At 36.7% G+C, this 18,488-nt stretch overlaps 1 protein-coding gene and 1 pseudogene across 2 annotated transcripts in view; one reads left to right on the top strand and one right to left on the bottom strand.

Moving 5' to 3' along the window:
• Mdfic (MyoD family inhibitor domain containing) overlaps nucleotides 1-18,488 on the bottom strand; it is a 148,845-nt gene that overhangs the window by 5,086 nt on the left and 125,271 nt on the right. Inside the window, exon 5 of the transcript XR_004121883.1 lies at nucleotides 126-804. The gene's annotated coding sequence lies outside the window, so the exon portion shown is untranslated. The remainder of the gene's footprint in view (nucleotides 1-125; nucleotides 805-18,488) is intronic.
• LOC116098594 lies at nucleotides 212-2,522 on the top strand (annotated as a pseudogene). Its single transcript, XR_004121884.1, has one exon. The product of XR_004121884.1 is annotated as a DNA repair and recombination protein RAD54B pseudogene (transcript).

Below are 18,488 nucleotides of genomic sequence, written 5' to 3'. Positions count from 1 at the left end.
CCCCTCTTTCTCCCCCCCCCTCCTCCTCCAAAGATTTACATTATTTTAACATATCGTTTTGATTGTGTTATCATCTGGAACTTTTGGTAACAGTAAGTAGCTCCTATTGCTAAGTTGATATTTACTTTGAAAATAGAGTTGGCTGTATGAAGGCTGGAAGCTCGAACCGGTCGGCCATTTCTGTCAGCATGAGGAGTTAGCATTGCTGAAGATGAGACAGTCTGCAACATCAAGTCAGATGCAGGGAAATTCCTTAAAAAACAAACAAACAAACAAACAAACAAAACAAGATTCATAACTCCAGGAAGAAGTAGTACAGGTGTGAGTAAGGAGATTACAAAGATGAGTCCAAATATAAAACTGTTTCAGGGTGCTGAACAGTCACAAAATGATCCAGATGTATGCAGTTCAAATCCTTGTCCTACTGAGGGAAGCCCTAGGGAAGTGGGTGACAGGGCTAGAGTAGATCCACTTCCTCCAGTGCAAACTTGGATGAGGCTGCCCAAGCTGGTACCAGTTCGCTGCAGGTAATGGTGGATCACCTGTTATCACTGTAGAGGTGAAGCAAGAAGAGGACATTAAGCCATCTCTCACCCTGGTTTCAAATCCTCAACTCAGTGATACTTTAGAGCAAACAGAAGAGCATGAATTGATGCATGATGTGGAAGGATCCATGTCTCCATCTCTTTCTTTTGTTGATGTGAGAATGACATCATCTCCATCTTCTGTCCCAAGGAGAGATGATGTTTTTCATCAGGAAAATGGAGAACATTTAGGTCACTGTTAAGATGTGACCCTCAGGTCCTGCAAATGTTAAAAGAGGAACATCAGATAATTTTAGAAAATCAAAAGAATTCTAGATTGTATGTTCAGGAGAAGAGGGATGGATTGAAAAGAAGGCAGCGGCTCAAGGAGGAGCTGCTAAGAGCAAAGATTGACGTAGAGAAGCTGAAAGCAACTCGCTTGCAGCACTATCTGCCAGAATACAGTAGTCTCTAAGATGCTACCAGTCTTGGAACTGGATAATTTTAATTTTGTCAGAATTATTTTAATTTTGGAGTATCATGAATCTCAGCACACGTCCTTTAAAAATGTTCATCTCTCTTACAAAAATAAACTTTTGACATGATTATCTTCTTTTCTTAACCTTCCTTGTTTATTTTCCTGAGACAGGGTTTCTCTGTGTAGTCCTGGCTGTCTTGAAACTAGCTCTGTAGAATAGGCTTGAACCTATTTTTTTAAGCACAATTTTCTAAGTATTTAATTTTCTCTTTAAATACTATAATACATTGATTGACTGACATGGTAACCCAGTTTGTTGCCTTCCCTCAATTTTTTTCTAAGACATTTAACTGTTGGCCTCACGCAAGATATTTATTTTGATTATAAAAAATAATGCAAATAGAGTTGCATCTACTGCATAAGCCTGTAACCTCAGCACTTGGGAGGAAGAGGCAGATGAGAAGAAGATGAGGGCCAGCCTTGACTAGATTCCAATTTCAAGGTCATCTTGTGCTATGTGAAATCCTGTGTTGAATAACAAAATTCACAAAATTGTATAAATGTATACATATTACTTCAAAGAACTTAATCTTTAACAGTTTTAGTTACGACTTTAAAAGTTAGAGTTAAAAGAGAAAGGAGGAGAGTGTTGGAAGCTACTACCTAATGAAAGGTAAGCACATACTTATTACTGTTGAGCTACATCCATCCCTATTCCTAGTTTTTCTTTTTTGTAGACAAGATCTCACTATGTAGCCCAGGTTGGCCTTTAATATAAGTTCCCCCTGCCCCAGCCTTCTGAATACTGAGATTATGTTTCTATGAAACTAACAGTAACAAAAAATTTGTATGCATGACATTGGCATCGTCCTTATCTTTTGAAAGAGTGGTGGTGGATCTTAGAGTTGGAAGATATTTGGAAAACTCTTCAGTTTAGAAGTAATAAAACTGAGGTCCAGGGAGGGTACCATAATATATTCCAGGTATCAAAGCTTTTTATGGCAGAGTAAGTTATGAGTACTTAGTTTTGGGGGGGGTGGGGGAGGGGTGGGGGTGATGGTAATTTTTATTCCTTATTTATTCTATAGAAATAAGATATAGGAGAATTTATTTAATTAAAACCACCTTTTGGTTGGAGATGTAGCTCAAGAGTAGAACACTTCCTCACCATCCCCTGGTGACAAAGAAAACTGACTTTTATATATTGTTGGGTTATGAAGCCCAGGGAATTGTATCTCCCCCATGCTCCCCTCTTTTTTGTTCTTCTAAAAGAGATCAGGTATTTTTATTGAAAATATTACATATTTTTACCTTGTGAGTAAGATTATCTTAATTCATTTTAAATGTCTTTCTGGGAAATACTTCCTTCATAGTAAACTTAGATTAAAACAAAATGAAAATTACTTAGAATGAAAATAGCAAAGATCATGTTCACATAACTATAACTTGTAGATTTTTTAAAGAATGATTATTTTGTAAATATTGTAGTTAGTATTCATGGAAATAAAGTCTTTATAAAGCTTAAAAAAAGAAAATAAACTTATTTTATAAGTAAAAAGGAATAACAGGAATATCACTTACTATATAGAATCGGTTTCTGAAATGTTTATTGTATAAAAGTAAAATTGCAGCACAAGAGATGAGGATGGCTCAGTGAGGAAGAACACTTGCATGTGCAGCATGAGGACATGAGTTCAAATCCATAGAACCCACAGGAAAAAACACAAGCATAACTGGCCACCTGTACCTGTCTATCCAGTGCATACATTTGGTGGGACAGGGACATGGGGATTGCTGAGCATTATCTTAGCTTCAGACACAATAAAGACCATTTCTCAAGGAAATAAGGAAGAGAATGATAAAGGAGAATACGATGTCTGGCCTCACTGGACATGGGAGTACATTAGCACACTTACACATATAGCATCATATACACCAGACACAGAAGTAAAATCTGTGAGAGTCCATCCTTACAAATACAATTCAAAGCTAGTGTTTTGAGTGAAGATCAAAGAGGCCTTCCACCCAGTAAATAGCTCCTGGTAAGGGAGAATGGGGCATCAGCCTCGTGGACGTCATCTGTTCCATCATTCAGGATTACTCTCGACCAACGGATGTTTTCAACTTTATTAAAAAATTCCAAATTCCTGTTTCTTTTACTTTTCAAATGTCACATCTTTTGTGGTGCTTTCTTATTAATGCTATTGTTTTAAAATGAGGACCAGAGACTCCTGATCTCAGCAAATATCTTGGTGAATACACTTTTGCTTTGGGGCAACTGCAGCTTAATATTCATAAGCCTTGGGATTGCAGAGGCAGAAAGTGCAAAGAATCATTTCAGTTCCCAAGCTTTAGGTACTGGGGCTAAATAGCTGATGTGAACAACTTATCAAGGGATTGGCAACATTATTAAAGTATCATGTAAAAGCCAAGATTGCTCCAAGTTTCAAAAATTCAAGGAAAGGAAAATTCTAGTGTGAGCTGACGTTTCAATAAAATATGGCTAAGAAGAAAATGCCTAGTATCAGGAGATCTCGGTGGGCTAGCTTTGAGCAAAACAATAAAACAGAGACAAATCCATAAAATGAAAAGCTACTCCAGTTATAATGGGTAATATCATGGATCAATTAGGGACATCTTTTTAAAAATCACATAATTAAACAATTCATTTGGGGAGACGTTTCAGTGAGAATCATGTCAGTGAGGTACCTGTATGTGTCAGATCTCTCTTCACAGAGCTTGATTGTTAACAGTCATGCTCATTATAATCGTACAAAACACAGGCAAATTTTCAAAATTGGGTTTTCTATTTCATGAAAACATTATGTAGTATACAGCACAGAATATAGTTCAGGTAAGTATGTATTTGGATTTAGGGTTTTTTTAGAGGTTTTTTTTTTTTTTGAGAAGGTAGAAATTATCTCTTTATTTTAAAGTCATAACAAAAAACAATAAAAAATACTAAAAATATACCAATCAAGGTTGGATACTGCACAGTAACTTAGTCTGTGCATTTGGACTAATTGTGGATCTCTGAAATGGTTTCCATCTGCTGCAGAAAGAAGTTGTCTTGGTGAGAGTTGAGAGCTACACTAATATTAGCATGTGACATTCTGCCCCTGTTCACATACTGTTTGGTCTACTCACTTAATAAAAAATGGTCATTTATTATTTGTAAATTTGTATAGAAAAAACATAGAAATAAATTTGCTTCTGTCAGAAAATGGAAATAGGCTTATCTATGTGTAAAAAAAAAAAGGATAACTTGAAATCTCAAGGAGAGGCTGGGGGGATGGATTAGTGGGAAAAGAGTCTGTGCAAGCATGAGGACTTTTGTCTGGTCTCCAGGATCCACATAAACAACAAGTACGATGACATTTGTCTATTACCTTACTGTCAGAAAGGTAAAAATGGGCAAAGTCCCACAACTTGCTGACTAGTCCCTTTAACCAAAGCAATGAGCTTCAAGTTAGGAAAATTATATGGACAAAAGAAGAAGAAGAAGAAGAAGAAGAAGAAGAAGAAGAAGAAGAAGAAGAAGAAGAAGAAGAAGAAGAAGAAGAAGAAGAAGAAGAAGATGATGATGATATTTAAAAGAATTACAAGAGGCATTTAAAAAGAAAAAGAAAGAAAGAAACTTCATGGAAACTATAAAAAATATACACAGAAAATAATGACATAAAGGAACAAATAAAAACTCTACTCTGGAAAGAATAGTGATTTAATATCATAAGATTTCTCTTCTAAGGAGTTGATCCAATATTAATTTTGAGGAAACGAATGAATGCTCAGGAAAAGAGCTAAGGAATCACGTGTTTACTTAAAGGCACCATCACAGAATAAGGTATATTTTAGTAAATTAAACTTTTGCACAGGAAGAATATGTTTTTAATCACACTATTATTTTGTAGATATGTGGACAAACAATGAAACAAGAATACTCAATGGATCTCAAACTTCTACCAAACCAATTCAGTAATAGAAATGTGGGGGATGTCTTCACTGATAGTTGAGGTGACAGAACCCAGCTCACTGTAAGTTCTAGGCAGTATGTGAGCAAGTCGGAGAGTGTGGGAGCAAGCAGCATTTTTCCATGGTTTCTGTCTAAAAGTTTTTTACTTGAGTTCTTGAGCAGACATTCTTCAAGGATGAACTGTGGCTTGGGACCACAAGGCACATCTCCTTTTGCCCCACATTGGTTTTGTTCAGTGTTGATCACAACCAAAGAAAACTAAGACAGGGAGAATAAAAACAGCTTCTAGGTTTTCTTGTTGATTTTTTTAAACTACTGAACAGATTTGGTGATATTTCCTGAGAGGAGTAAATTAGTGAGGGTTACATCAAGAAATTCTTTGCAAGATGCATGCTACTAGAAATGCCTTTTTGTTCCTCAAGTGGAGATGCCAAATGAGTAGAAATAGAAATGACTGGGGGGGGTTGTAGAAGTTGGGCTTAAATTCCACCTTTGCTATACAATTGAATGTAAATTATATCTTAAAAGATGACCCCACTGGATAATATAGCACAACTGTTCGGCAGGGCAGGGGGTGGAGGTAGAGGCACAAACCAGGATGATGCAGACACAACATTTACAGTTAGGGGAGAAACAACCAGAAAAAGACAGTGTGTTATCATACAATCAAAATGGAATCCAGAATGGAAACTCTTTCAAGAAACAAAGAAGAAACACCTTTGTTAAAATGGTCTACCTCCCATACCTTTGGAGACAGACAAACAACAGCAGAGAAACATATCTTGTTTTAAGCAAAGAAATTTGTGTCTAGTTAAAAAAGTAACATATGACTGATTTCCATAGCCAGACTACTATTGGGATAGTTAGCACACCAGGGAGGGAAATAGATTTCTGACTGTGGTTAAATATCTAATGGAGATATGCTAATCACTATGTAAGCCCTATGTAATCACTATGGGATTTGAGAGATTGCTCAGTAGTTAAGAACATGTACAGTTCTACAAGGAAGGGCCTGAATTCGGTTCTAGGCATCAAAACCAGACACTCACAGAAACTTCTAATTTCAGCTCCGAGAAATCCAATTCCAATGGTCCCTGAATGCACCAACACTCATGAGTACAGACCACTCTCTGGTGCAACATACATGTTTCCATATAATTAAACATTTTTAGAAGATATATTGTTGTTAATTTGAAGAAAGAATAGATATTTCATTTGAGCCATAACTGCTTCCAGATTTAGGCATAGACATGTAAGATTTTTCTACGATTAATTCAAGATTAATTATTTAATTAATGATTTCTGAAGTTAAGTACAACATGAGAGAATAAGTGTTCTTCTCATTCTGGGTTTATAATAATGTAGAGAAAATTCAGATGAGAGAAAATGAATTAAAAAACTGGGGTGGACGTGTCAGATAGTAAGTCAGTTACCATCATCCCATTAGAGAATAAAATGTTAACAGAAAAGGCCTGATATCAAGGACTGTGTTTGAGGACAGTGCTGTGGATGACTTTAGGATATGTTCACAAGACTGCAAAGACAAACGATTCAGTCTTAGGTACAACGCAGGAAGGAAAAGGACAGAGAGAATACTTTCATAAGTTGGATTATCAAACAGAGGTGTCTGCAGCTCTTAGCCCAAAGGAGAGTCAGCTCGTGCAGTATCTTGTTGGTGGAAGCATGCAATAGGGGATATGGCAGAGGCAGCAATGAAAAGGAGCCCTGACATGGGGTGCTGATTCATTTTGATTGTCAACTTGATTAGATTAAGATGTACCTAGGAGAATAGGAAGTCACACCTCTAGATGTACCTATCCTGGCTTTTCAAGAGATAATTAGATCACAATGCCATGACTTAATGAATGAATGGTTCAATCTATCAGTGGCTTCAAGATCTGAATAGACTATTGAGTTTGTAGAGCTGGGAAAGGTACATTGCTGAGTTTGTACTTTTGAGAGCTACATCTTTCCTCTGATGAAACTTCCCATAGTCCTTTACCTTCCTCCTGGCTTCCTGTGGGAAGCAGCTCTCCTCCACTTGATCTTTCTCCCAGCATGCTCTGCCCATGGGATGGGTTCATAATAGGGCAACCAAATGACCTTTAACAAAAACTTCTAAAATTGTGTGGCCAAACAAATGTTTCTCCTTTATGCTCTTTCTTTTTGGTAGCTGAGACACCAGTTAAAAGTCTGACTAGAATGCCCTCTGTTCTAAAGTATAGGTATGGAGAGAAAGATGTCTGGTGCAGTAGGAGCTACAAGAACAGTGAGTTCAACAGGAATGTAGATTTAATTCATTTTAGAATTAAGAGGGGGATACTGAGTTACTGAGCCCACATCTCAAGTCCCAGAGGACACAGAGATTTGTAAGAGAGTCAAGTGAAGAATTAGTGCTCATTATAAGCATTATGGAACTCTACCGCAGAGAACACAGGTAGCCTGGAAGGCCTAGATTTTTCTAAGTGTTGGTAACCACTCAGAAAATAAATCTGTCAAGTTAGCACCCCTTCTACTTACCATGATGGTTTAACAAAGTGTGACTGTGCACCTTATATCAGTTCATCATGTAGTAGTAGTTATCTTATGCTAGTTCACTATACAGTAGTAATTACCCCATGAAATACAAATGGGTGTTTTCTTCATTAAAAAAAGAAAACATCAAATAATGGACAAGTTAAATGATAGAGAATATGAATAGAAAAGAATATGAATAGAAAATACTCAGATTCAGTCTTTAAGGTCAAGTCAATAGAAAGACAGTCTAGTCATTAAGATTTACCTTTGTGTTACAAGGAGTGTAATAGTCATATATGCAAAGGGTCAGGTGTCCTCTTCATAATTTATATTTATGCCACTATTCATTTAGACTTTATTTGCATAATGCTATCTTTGTAGAACTATTCACTTACATATTACTTAAAATTAATGTCTAGTGAGAATCTTTGGATTAGAAGTTAGGAGCACAGAGGACCAAAATTCAGTTCCCAGAAACTACATCAAATGGATCACAACCACCTGTTCTTCCAGCTCCAAAAAGAAACTGACAACTCTTTTCTTTAGCACTTGCATTCATGTGAATACATGCACACTCATAGTAACACATGTGTACACATATATACACACACAAACACACATATATACTAACACACATGTACACTAACACACATCACATGCACGAACACACTCATGCACACACATATGAACACACATATATACATATTCACACGAATGCACATACTAACACACATGTATGTGCATATACACACTAATGCACACACAAACACATACATGCACATAAGTCCATATACACTAACATACACAGACATACATGTATACACATGCACACACATAAATATATACTCATGCACTCACATACCAACACACACATGCACACACATGTACACATATGCACACACAAATACACACTCATGCACCTACACATACACTAACACACACACATACACAAATAACTCATAATACTCACACTAAAGAAACTTCTCTTTGCAACAGAGACTATTACAGAAAACTACAATCAATCAATATGCAGAGCTGTGGAATCTAGTCCCAAAAGATACAATATATATCCCAATCCTAAGACTGAAGAATCATTATGAAAGAGAGAACAGAAAGTTTTTAAAAGCCAGAGGAATATGGAGAGTCCTGCAAGATTGTACCTTTTATGACTGTTAGAAGCTACCTCCTAAGTTATACAAAGCCTCAACCCTAGACAAAGACCATCAACTAAGGAGTGCTAAAAGCAGGATAAACAATCTTTTAATGGTCAGCACTGAAAAAATGTATACATACAAGTAACATTATACAAACTGAGCAGGTTATATTTATGTATTTAAGAATGTGTGTAATGAAGAAACATATAATGAGGAAAGAGACCATGATTTGAAAAACAGCTAGAATGGTTATATGGGAAACACTTTGGTTTTTCACTCTGGGGGAGCAGAGAGAAAGGAAAAAATAATATAATTATATTATAACCTCAAATTTTAAACAATTTTTAGAAGAATAACCTTTTAAAAACATTGGCTTTTTGACTATACATTGTATGTATTTAAATTTAAGGTGAGTAACATATTTTGATACACACATATGTACTGCATATACAAATATATAGATATATAGATATAGATAATTTATAGACCTACCAGTTTATCTGCTACATCTATGATTCAATCCCATATTGTTCTATCATAACCACAAATCTTCATATGACCTTGTTGCATTAAATCTCCAACCCCAAGAAGCCCATGCAAGGAAAACACAACTCAGCTATATATTTATAAACTGCACATCTCTATTGGGCAGATATGCCTCTACCCCACTTCCCCAGCTATGAAATCCCTGCTACTTGCAGTTTCTCCCAGCCCTGTATTTCTGCTACATCTTCCTTCCAACTTCTTTCCCTCTATCCTCCTCCTATCGCTGACGACTCCAACTCCTCTTCCTCCCCTTCTCTTCCTGTCTTGCCTGGAAAACCTGCCTCCTCATTTGTGCCCAACGATTGGCTATTTGTCATCCTTATTAGCCAATCAGATAATTAAAGGAAAATTCCTCTACATGACTTTCTCACCCAAAGTGGTTCTCTGTGCTTTCTGAAATTCAAAATCTAAAATGAGTAATTTCTTTTATATCCTTGGTGTCATCACTAAACTCTTGGCCTTTCTATCTTATATTGTGAGGTCATTCAGTTATCCAAAAAAGGTTGGCTCAGAATGGGAAAGATATTTGAATTTAAAGTTTTAAATATTCTCTATTTTAAAATTATCTCTGTCCTTCTCTTTCTGTGACTTCCTGTACTACATATACAATTTTTCATATAACATTCTAAACCTAAGTGGGCATGACAATTATTTGAATTTAATATGTTAACTTATACTTACTAGTAAGTAAAATAATTTTACAATTTGCAGATAGGATGCAATTTTAACAAAATATGCTGGAATATATTAAGGGAGAAAGGGAAGTGATGATATCATTAAGGAGACCCCATAGATATTTACTTTTACTGTCCCCCTACATTGCATAAAATTTGGTGATATGATATTTAACCTTTTACCCAACATGTTTTAAGTTTCTACAAGGTAAAGAAAAAATTATAGCAAATTTTCTCCTACAGAATAAAGAACCAATATTATGTTGTTATGGTAACCAAAGTTGTAAAACATTTAGAGAAAAAGAGTTGTCCCAAAGTTTCCATAATCAAGCATGAACAATGCCATTTGTTTGAAATATACTCATTGTTATATGATTATAATTGTCCAGATTGCTCCAAAGAATGCCTAAAATGGCTTACTCAAAGTCTTTGAAAATAACAAGGCAAATATTTATTGCTTTATTAAGAAAATTATTGTTTTTAAAACTAAAATTGTGTTCTGAAATTAGCTTCTAATTTAATGAGTTCCCATAAGTTTTTTTTTTTCATAAATTTTTAGTTTGATTAATCCACCCACTACCAAAATTACACTGCATGGAAGGACAGTGTAACTTCTAGAAGACATGGATTATTAAATGAAAATTGCAGCACCAGGGATACCTCCCTAGGAGCTATTGATCAGGAAGTACCAGACGGTCCATTAAAATAAGCTATTAACAGTCTGTGGTTACCTACTGTGGTGGTTTGTACACAGGGAATGGCACTATTAGGAGGTAGGACCTTGTTGAAGGAAGGTGTTACTGGGTTGGGGGGCTTAAAGAGACCTTTTTCCTAGCTGCCTGGAAGCCAGTCTTCTGTTTTCCTTTAGAACAAGATACAGAACTCTTCACTCCTCTAGCACCATACCTGCCTGGATGCTACCATGCTTCCTGTCTTGATGATAATGGATGGAACCTCTGAACCTGTAAGGTAGCCCCAAATAAATGTCCTTTATAAGAGTTGCCTTGGTCATAGTGTCTATTCAGAGCAATGGAGACCCTAACTAAGACACCTACCATAACTACATAGCAAGAACATATTCCTGAAACCACTTTGACTGCAAGAGAGATAAATCAATCTCAAACTTCCTATCAGGTTGTTAGCTTTCATGGAGTTCCTAAGTACTATACTATCTATTAGAAGAGAAAACACATCAGTGTTCTAACCTAGCATTGGACTCTATGTGATACAATATGATTCTTGCCAGGCAAGATGTGCCCACTCACTGGTGCAATAATGACATAACTGTTATGGGGTAATTAACTACTTTCTGATTGGAATTGAGGTCTTTTCCACAGGAGAGACTTTCATGCCTGACATTGTAATACAGTCAAATACCCATGGCTGGGAAGGTCATCAGCCCTAGGTTAGAAGCTATAGTTATTATTTTGCTAAACAGTCATGCTGTCTGTTTGTAAGTATTTGTTATTATATACAAAAACATACATTGCTCTCAACCTTGATCATAGAAGCTTTTCAGTGAACAAAAATCAATGAAGAGATGCATTACTGGTCAAAGTGCTGAGAATTAGAGACCCAATACCCGTATCTAAATGGGATATCTGTATTAACCCCACTACCCAGACTTAGGAAATAATGAGGAAAAGAATGTGGATGATATGCAAGAGCCAGAGAATGGGTAGGAATGCTGTGAATTTCTGTCTTTTATACATGACATCGCTAATACAGTCATGAACTAATATATGATAATCATGTTTGAGCCATACAGCAGAACTATTGGTAGTGGGTATTTGCTGGAGGGAAGGAAATTGTTTTTAATTTTTAGGACATAGCCATCGGTAGGTTTTCCATGCTCAAGTAAATGACCACATACCCATACACAGATGGAAATCCCTAAATGGCAAAGCATAAAGTTGGAATGGGGCTAGTGTCAGGGGACATGAGGAGAGTCTGTGGTGGAAAAATGGGAAGTAGATATGATTATCTTCCATTTTATATGTGTGGAAAATTCTCAAACTAAAGAAAAATAGGGAATATGCTTGGAACTAGGAAAGAGTTTATAAAATGCACCAGTGATACTTATGAATAATAATTGGAGTTTGAATGAAGATAAAATCAATATTTTCAATTATTCTTCTCCTTTACTGTCAACTTTGATGTCACAAATGCAGCATGTATATAGTATACATTATTATATATTAATATATAAATGCATATATATAATTTATGATGAAATTATAATTCACAGTACATTGTACACATATGCTAGTATTTGTTACTTAGTTCTACTCTTAATAAGAAAAAGATAATATTCTAGTCTGGTAATCCTGGTATTTATATTATTTTTTTAATATTCATGAGATTTGAGGAATGCACCAACTACACATAAACTCAATTGGAATATTTATACTTTTTCCTGATTTCCTGCCACAAAATACAACAAACAATATCATAGGCTAATACAGTCATTATCATCTATGTAGATGGATCCTTTGCAAGCATGAATTTTAATTTTGAAATCCTAGGGATTTTAGTTCCACAGAGAGGGGTGGTTTCCTCATTATTGTTAAGGTTCCCGGATGGCTGTTTGTAGTATTACTACTACATGAGGTCATTCAGAATAAGGATGCGAGAAAGGAAGAATCTTTCTAAAGAGCATGAACATTGTATAGAAGTCAGATGTTGAAAAATATGAGGCATTTTAATCTTGTACAGAACCATTACTATTTCTAACAATACTTCAAAGAAGCCTCACAAACAACTATCCTTTCAGTAGATGTCAATAACAACTGAAGAGAAGAGGTTGTAAGATCAGGAATGAAACTGATAGTAAGCCTTCCAAATGGGGCCAGAGCCTTGTTATTTTGCTCTGTCCAAAGATATTTATGTTTGGTGAGCTCAACTTTACTCAGCAGTTTCTAGAGAATCAATCATGATTGATGAGACAGGCTTTTCCACTGAGGCTGGACCGTGTTGTCCTTGGGAATTCAGCTGTGCTCTGCAGACTCTCAGTGCTCCCATCATGCATGGATGCTGATTGTCATGATAAGCAGCCTTGTATCAAACTCTTCTTGCCAGGACTGGCCTGCAGTCTACTAATTAGTCCTGGGTCAAAAACACCTAAGTGGTCACTTCTTACACTCTGTGACCTGTCTCCTAAATGGAACTGGAGCTTAATTTCGTTTGCTGATCATTTCATTGTTCAACTGGTTGGCTCTTCTGGCACTGTCAAGATTCAGCCCCAAGTTCCTCACCAGAACTATTACTCTAGGCCAAATTCTCATAATGTGAGTTACTGTAGTTTAGTATTTTCTGAAACAATATGCTTGAAATATTTTGTTAAAAATTATTTACATGGTCTGAGGAGACAGCTCAGATGTTACAGTGTGTTTTGTACAAACATGAAGACTAGAGTTTGTATCTGGTGCTTTTTTAACTGCCAGGTGAGCATGAAAGTCCTCCTATAATTCAGCCAAAACAGGATTCCTACAGCAAGCTGACCAGCTAGGCTGGGTAACTTGGCAAACTCTAGGTTCAAGAGAGTTACACAGATTCAGTATATAAAACAGACTTTCTGGTGCATGGGCACACATGGATTCACATCACACACATATACATTCCTGACACCACACACACACACGTACACACACACACACACACACACACACACGTACACACACACACAAAAACTACAACAACAGCAACAACAGTGTATTGTTTCCAATAAAAGTCAATGCAGGAGTGCTGTGAATGTGAACTGATTCATAGACAGAGAAAAGACTGAAAGCAGTACAGTGGAAGCTTTATAAGGGCTGCCAGGGTGCCTTCTAATGTTCACCCATCAAAGCGTTCAGGCACAAATACTGATTTTCCATTCTGTACCCCATCACATTCATGGCCATCAAGTGATAGGGCTAACTAAACAGATTGCACTTCAGTGCCCAGGATTTAATAGGCACCAGTAGTTGTTGAATTAGATGCAAGAAATCAAAACCAGGGCCTTGTCCCTGACTCCTGTGTATGTTTGCTTCCTTCTATGGAGATAATATGAATAGGTGACAACTTCACTCTGGCTCTACTTACGAAATAATATCAGCTAATAGTGTTCTACCAGAAGATTAAAGATCAGAGCAGTGTACTTAGCATCAGTTGGACAGGAGATTTGGAACCAAGACTGCACTTAGAAGTGAGGATGGGAACAGAGCATAGGAGGAAAAATGACAAGGAAGACTACAACTGCAACTAATGAGCAGAAGTAGGCCAGGCAAGCTTTGGGTGAGGAAATGAATCACTAGCAACATGGCTGCATGGATTCCCAGAATATCCCTCAATAACTACAGGATGGCAGAAGATAAACCTGGGTGGGGAAAGGTGACTGGAGCAGGGTGGAAGGCCAGGAGAGCCAGAACAGTGAACATCTTCAAGCTTCTCCAAGAAATACCCTTGGACTTCTTCCCAGTTAAGATGACGAGGGGGAATCGCTGTATTTATTCACTCAGAGAGATAAATCTTGTAACACAAACCTTTTGATTTTTTTCCCTTCTTTGTGTTACACAGAGCTGTGAAGAAGAAAAAAAAAAGACACGAAGCAAAAGAGAAAAACAGAAAAAAAAATATACAACGTGGAATGTTAAATTTCACCTGAAACAGTGACTGTCTAAACAGACTACACAGAACCTACTTTCATTTTGGGAGCTGTCCAAGCCTGTGACAGCCACTGAAACACATGTGAAGACGACAAACGAACGCTTTTAGGGAGGTATTAACAACTTCATAACAATGGCAAATTCAACAATCACCCTCTCTCATTCTGAGACCCTGAAAACACACAAGTTCTCAATGTTAACAGAGTATTTTCATGTGTCTGTTGATTCTTTTTGCAGAGAAGCTCCTGCGTTATGTATCATTTTTAAATTCTGGAAAATAAAAGAATAAGGTAGCAATAAAAGCATAGGATTTAACATACTGCCTTTAAAAAAAAAAAACTAACCACGTAGCTAGGTTTGGTGGTGCACACCTCTAATGCTAGCACTCGGGAAGTTGAAACAGTAGGATGGCCAGTCTAAAGCCAGTATAGATTAGACAGTGAAATCTGTTTTAGAGGCAAACAAACACAACATCAAACTTGATAGGAAAAAAATGCATGCTAAGTAAAAGAAAACATGAGAAATTGAAGCTTTAATTCTATTTTTTTTAAATCTGTTTCCAGTTCAGTGTTATTGAGATTTGGATAAGTTTGTAAAATATTACCTTACGAGTGTCACCTTAGCCTTCTATCACTGTGATAAAAACAACAGCCAAGGTCACTTATAAAAGGAAGCATTGAATTTGGCCTACAGGTCAAAGATTGAAGATCTCCAATGGTAGACCAGGGTTGATCACCAGTGGTGGTAGAGGAGAGGAAAAACTGAGAGCTGGAGTCTTGATGCATAAACACAGGCACCTGCAGTGGGGTGGGGTCTCAGAGTCTTTGGAATTCTCAAAGCTTGCCCCTAGTGATCCATCTCTTCCTACAAAGTCATGCCCTCCTACTCAGACTCAAAATAGTTCCAACAACTGGGCACCTAGCACTCAAATATATAAGCCTATGGTAATCAATTCTCATTCTTTTCTCCACAAAGTTTTTTAGGTCAACAGTTGAGGATGAAGTCTTAATAGAATGTGATTTACTTAATTCTTCATCCTCAAGTATCACAATGTTGCAGGTTTATCATAAATATGTAATACCCTGGGATGTACATCTTTTACTCTGTAAACCTCACATGCCACTCTAAATATACTGGGAGGATAATTCTATAGAACACTAGTTATATTCTTTATTTTTAGAAAAATTGCATAGTTTTGTTTATTCCACACTTTACAAGAGCTCATATCTACAAACCCCAAACAATATCTGAAATCATTATTCTTTATACTCTGCAGAAAGTATATAAAAATAGTATATAATGCTAACTTGTATAGTTTAAACACAGCTTTTCGATTATTGCTCCTTTTGCTTCATTAATAATTACTTGTAACCAATTTTGAAATTCTATTTACATTGTGTATCCATTTTCTTTTTACAGGGATTTTTTTAAAAGATTTTGCTTGGCAACATTTTAATATTTATATTGGCCTTCTGTTGTGTACATATTTCCAAACTTATTAAATTTTTTTATGGTAATTTTCCATTTCCAAAGGCAGTATTTGGATTTTTAGCACAGTTTGATGTAATAAAAGCACTCTTTAAATAATTTCTATGTGTCACATTCTGTGTTAAAGACTTAAGTACAAAAAAGACAAAATTTTCACTGTAATCCCATTTCAGAACTCTTATTGTGCCCATGGACAAGTAAAAAACAAAGAAAAGAAGTAACAAAAGGATAAGTGTTTAGAATTCAGAAGCCAGCAGTGTCAGTTGGTGGAAACTAGAACCAAGTGAGAGCTTCCCCGCAGAGCTGGAGAGACAGACAGAAGAGTTGCAGCATGTTAGAACCACTTCCCCCTAAGTACAGAGTGGGTGAGAGTAAGGATCTTGGGAAATAGAGCTTGACTTTTCTCTCTTCGACCAGTGCTCTTCCCAGTGCTTCTCTAGGATTGAACCCAGACAGAAACTAGCAGACATTATACCTTTAAAAAGCACTGCAGAAGCCGGGCGGTGGTGGCGCACGCCTTTAATCCCAGCACTTGGGAGGCAGAGGCAGGCGGATTTCTGAGTTCGAGGCCAGCCTGGTCTCCAGAGTGAGTTCTAGGACAGCCAGGGCTATACAGAGAAACCCTGTCTCGAAAAAAAACCAAAAAAAAAAAAAAAAAAAAAAAAAAAAAAAAAAAAAAAAAAAAAAAAAAAAAAAAAAAAAAGCACTGCAGAACTGAAAGGCAAGGAGAGAATGTTCAAGAAAATCATGTCTGTGTAAGTATGTGTGGGGGTATCAGTGCACACATATTATAATGCATCCAGTCCTGCATATATCACAGTGGAACATTAGCTAGTCATAGTTATTTCATCTTTAAATATTGGCATATTAAAATTATTTTAATATAATTTTACATGATCTGAGGAGACAGCTCAGATGTTACAGTTTGTTTTGCACAAACATGAGGACCAAAGTTTGTATCTAGTGTTTTTGTAATTGCCAGGTGAGTATGACACTCCTCCTATAATTCCAGCCAAAACAGGATTCCTAGAGCAAGCTGACCACCTAGGCTGGCTAACTTGGCAAACTCTAGGTTCAAGAGAATGATGATTTAATATATTCTTGGCCATGTTGCCTTCTTTTAAGTGTGTGTGTGTTCCAGTGCATGTGCGTGTGTGTGTGTGTGTGTGTGTGTGTGTGTGTGTGTGTTTGTAGAGACAGACAGAGACAGGCAGAAGGGACACAGAGACAGAGAGAGATCAAAGTAAAGCCTCAGATATCATCCTAAGAAACTCCTCCATCTACCAGCCTCAGACATCCTCCTATCTCTCTCTCCCCAGTGAGGGCATGACAAATGTTAACGTATATTCAGTATTTTATTCAGGTTCTGGAAAGCATGCATGGGTCCTCATTAATGTGAGGCCATTTATCCTTAGAGCTGGCTCCCCATCCTCATATTTATTCTTCTAATGGTATTTTTTGTCCATATTTTCCAATGCCCTAAAAATTTTTACATACTTTTATGTTACATTCTGAAGAGTAAGATGCAATTTAAAAAAACAACCCTAGATTATTTATTTAGTACTATTAATAACAGTTAAGTCATTCTTCTTATATAAATATTGTAGGGATTCAATGTAATTTTAAAACTCATCTCCTAATATACTTACAATGTATTTCTGAATTTACTGAGAGAAAACTGAAAGATAACTAAAATGATTACTTAAATTTCAGTGTCTTTGTGGTGGTTTGTATAAGATTCAAACATTTGAATGATTAGTTACCAGCTGAACTGTTTGAAAGGATTACAAGGATAAGGAAGTGCTGAGTAGGTATGGCCTTGTTGTAGGAGGTGTGTCACTGAAGGCATGCCATATCCAGTCTCTCTCTTGACCTGTGGATCAGGATGTATCTCTCAGCTATGGCTCCAGAGCCAGGCATGCTGCCATGTTCCCCTCTACCATGATGACATGACTAAGAGGGTATTAAACATATTATGACAATATGATAGTGGTGTAAAATATTTTACTGTGTTTTTCTAGCATTTATCATGACCATGTAACTTTGTTGATCAATTTTAGCTGCTGTGATAAATGTCTGATCAAATCAATTCAGGGAAGGAAAGATTCACTTTGGTTCATGGTCTCAGTCCGTTGTTATTGAGCAAGAATATAGAGGACAAACATCTGCCATATAAAAATCAGTCCCAGGCTGGAGAGATAGTTCAGTGGTTAAGAGCACTGACTGCTCTTCCAGAGGTCCTGAGTTTGATTCCCAGAAACCACATGGTGGCTCACAACCATTTGTAATGGGATGAGATGCCCTCTTCTGGTGTGTCTGAAGACAGTGACAGTGTACTCGTATACATAAAATAAACAAATCTTTAAAAAAAGAAAAAGAATAAAAGAAAATTTTAAAAGGTAGTGTACTGGCTGGTTTTTTGTCTCAACTTGACACAGGCTGGAGTTATCACAGAGAAGGGAGTTTCAGTTGGGGAAGTGCCTCCATG

The sequence above is a fragment of the Mastomys coucha genome, unplaced genomic scaffold, assembly GCF_008632895.1.
Source record: "Mastomys coucha isolate ucsf_1 unplaced genomic scaffold, UCSF_Mcou_1 pScaffold20, whole genome shotgun sequence".
Classification (NCBI taxonomy): domain Eukaryota; kingdom Metazoa; phylum Chordata; class Mammalia; order Rodentia; family Muridae; genus Mastomys; species Mastomys coucha.
This window is presented reverse-complemented; position numbering and strand designations above follow the sequence as displayed.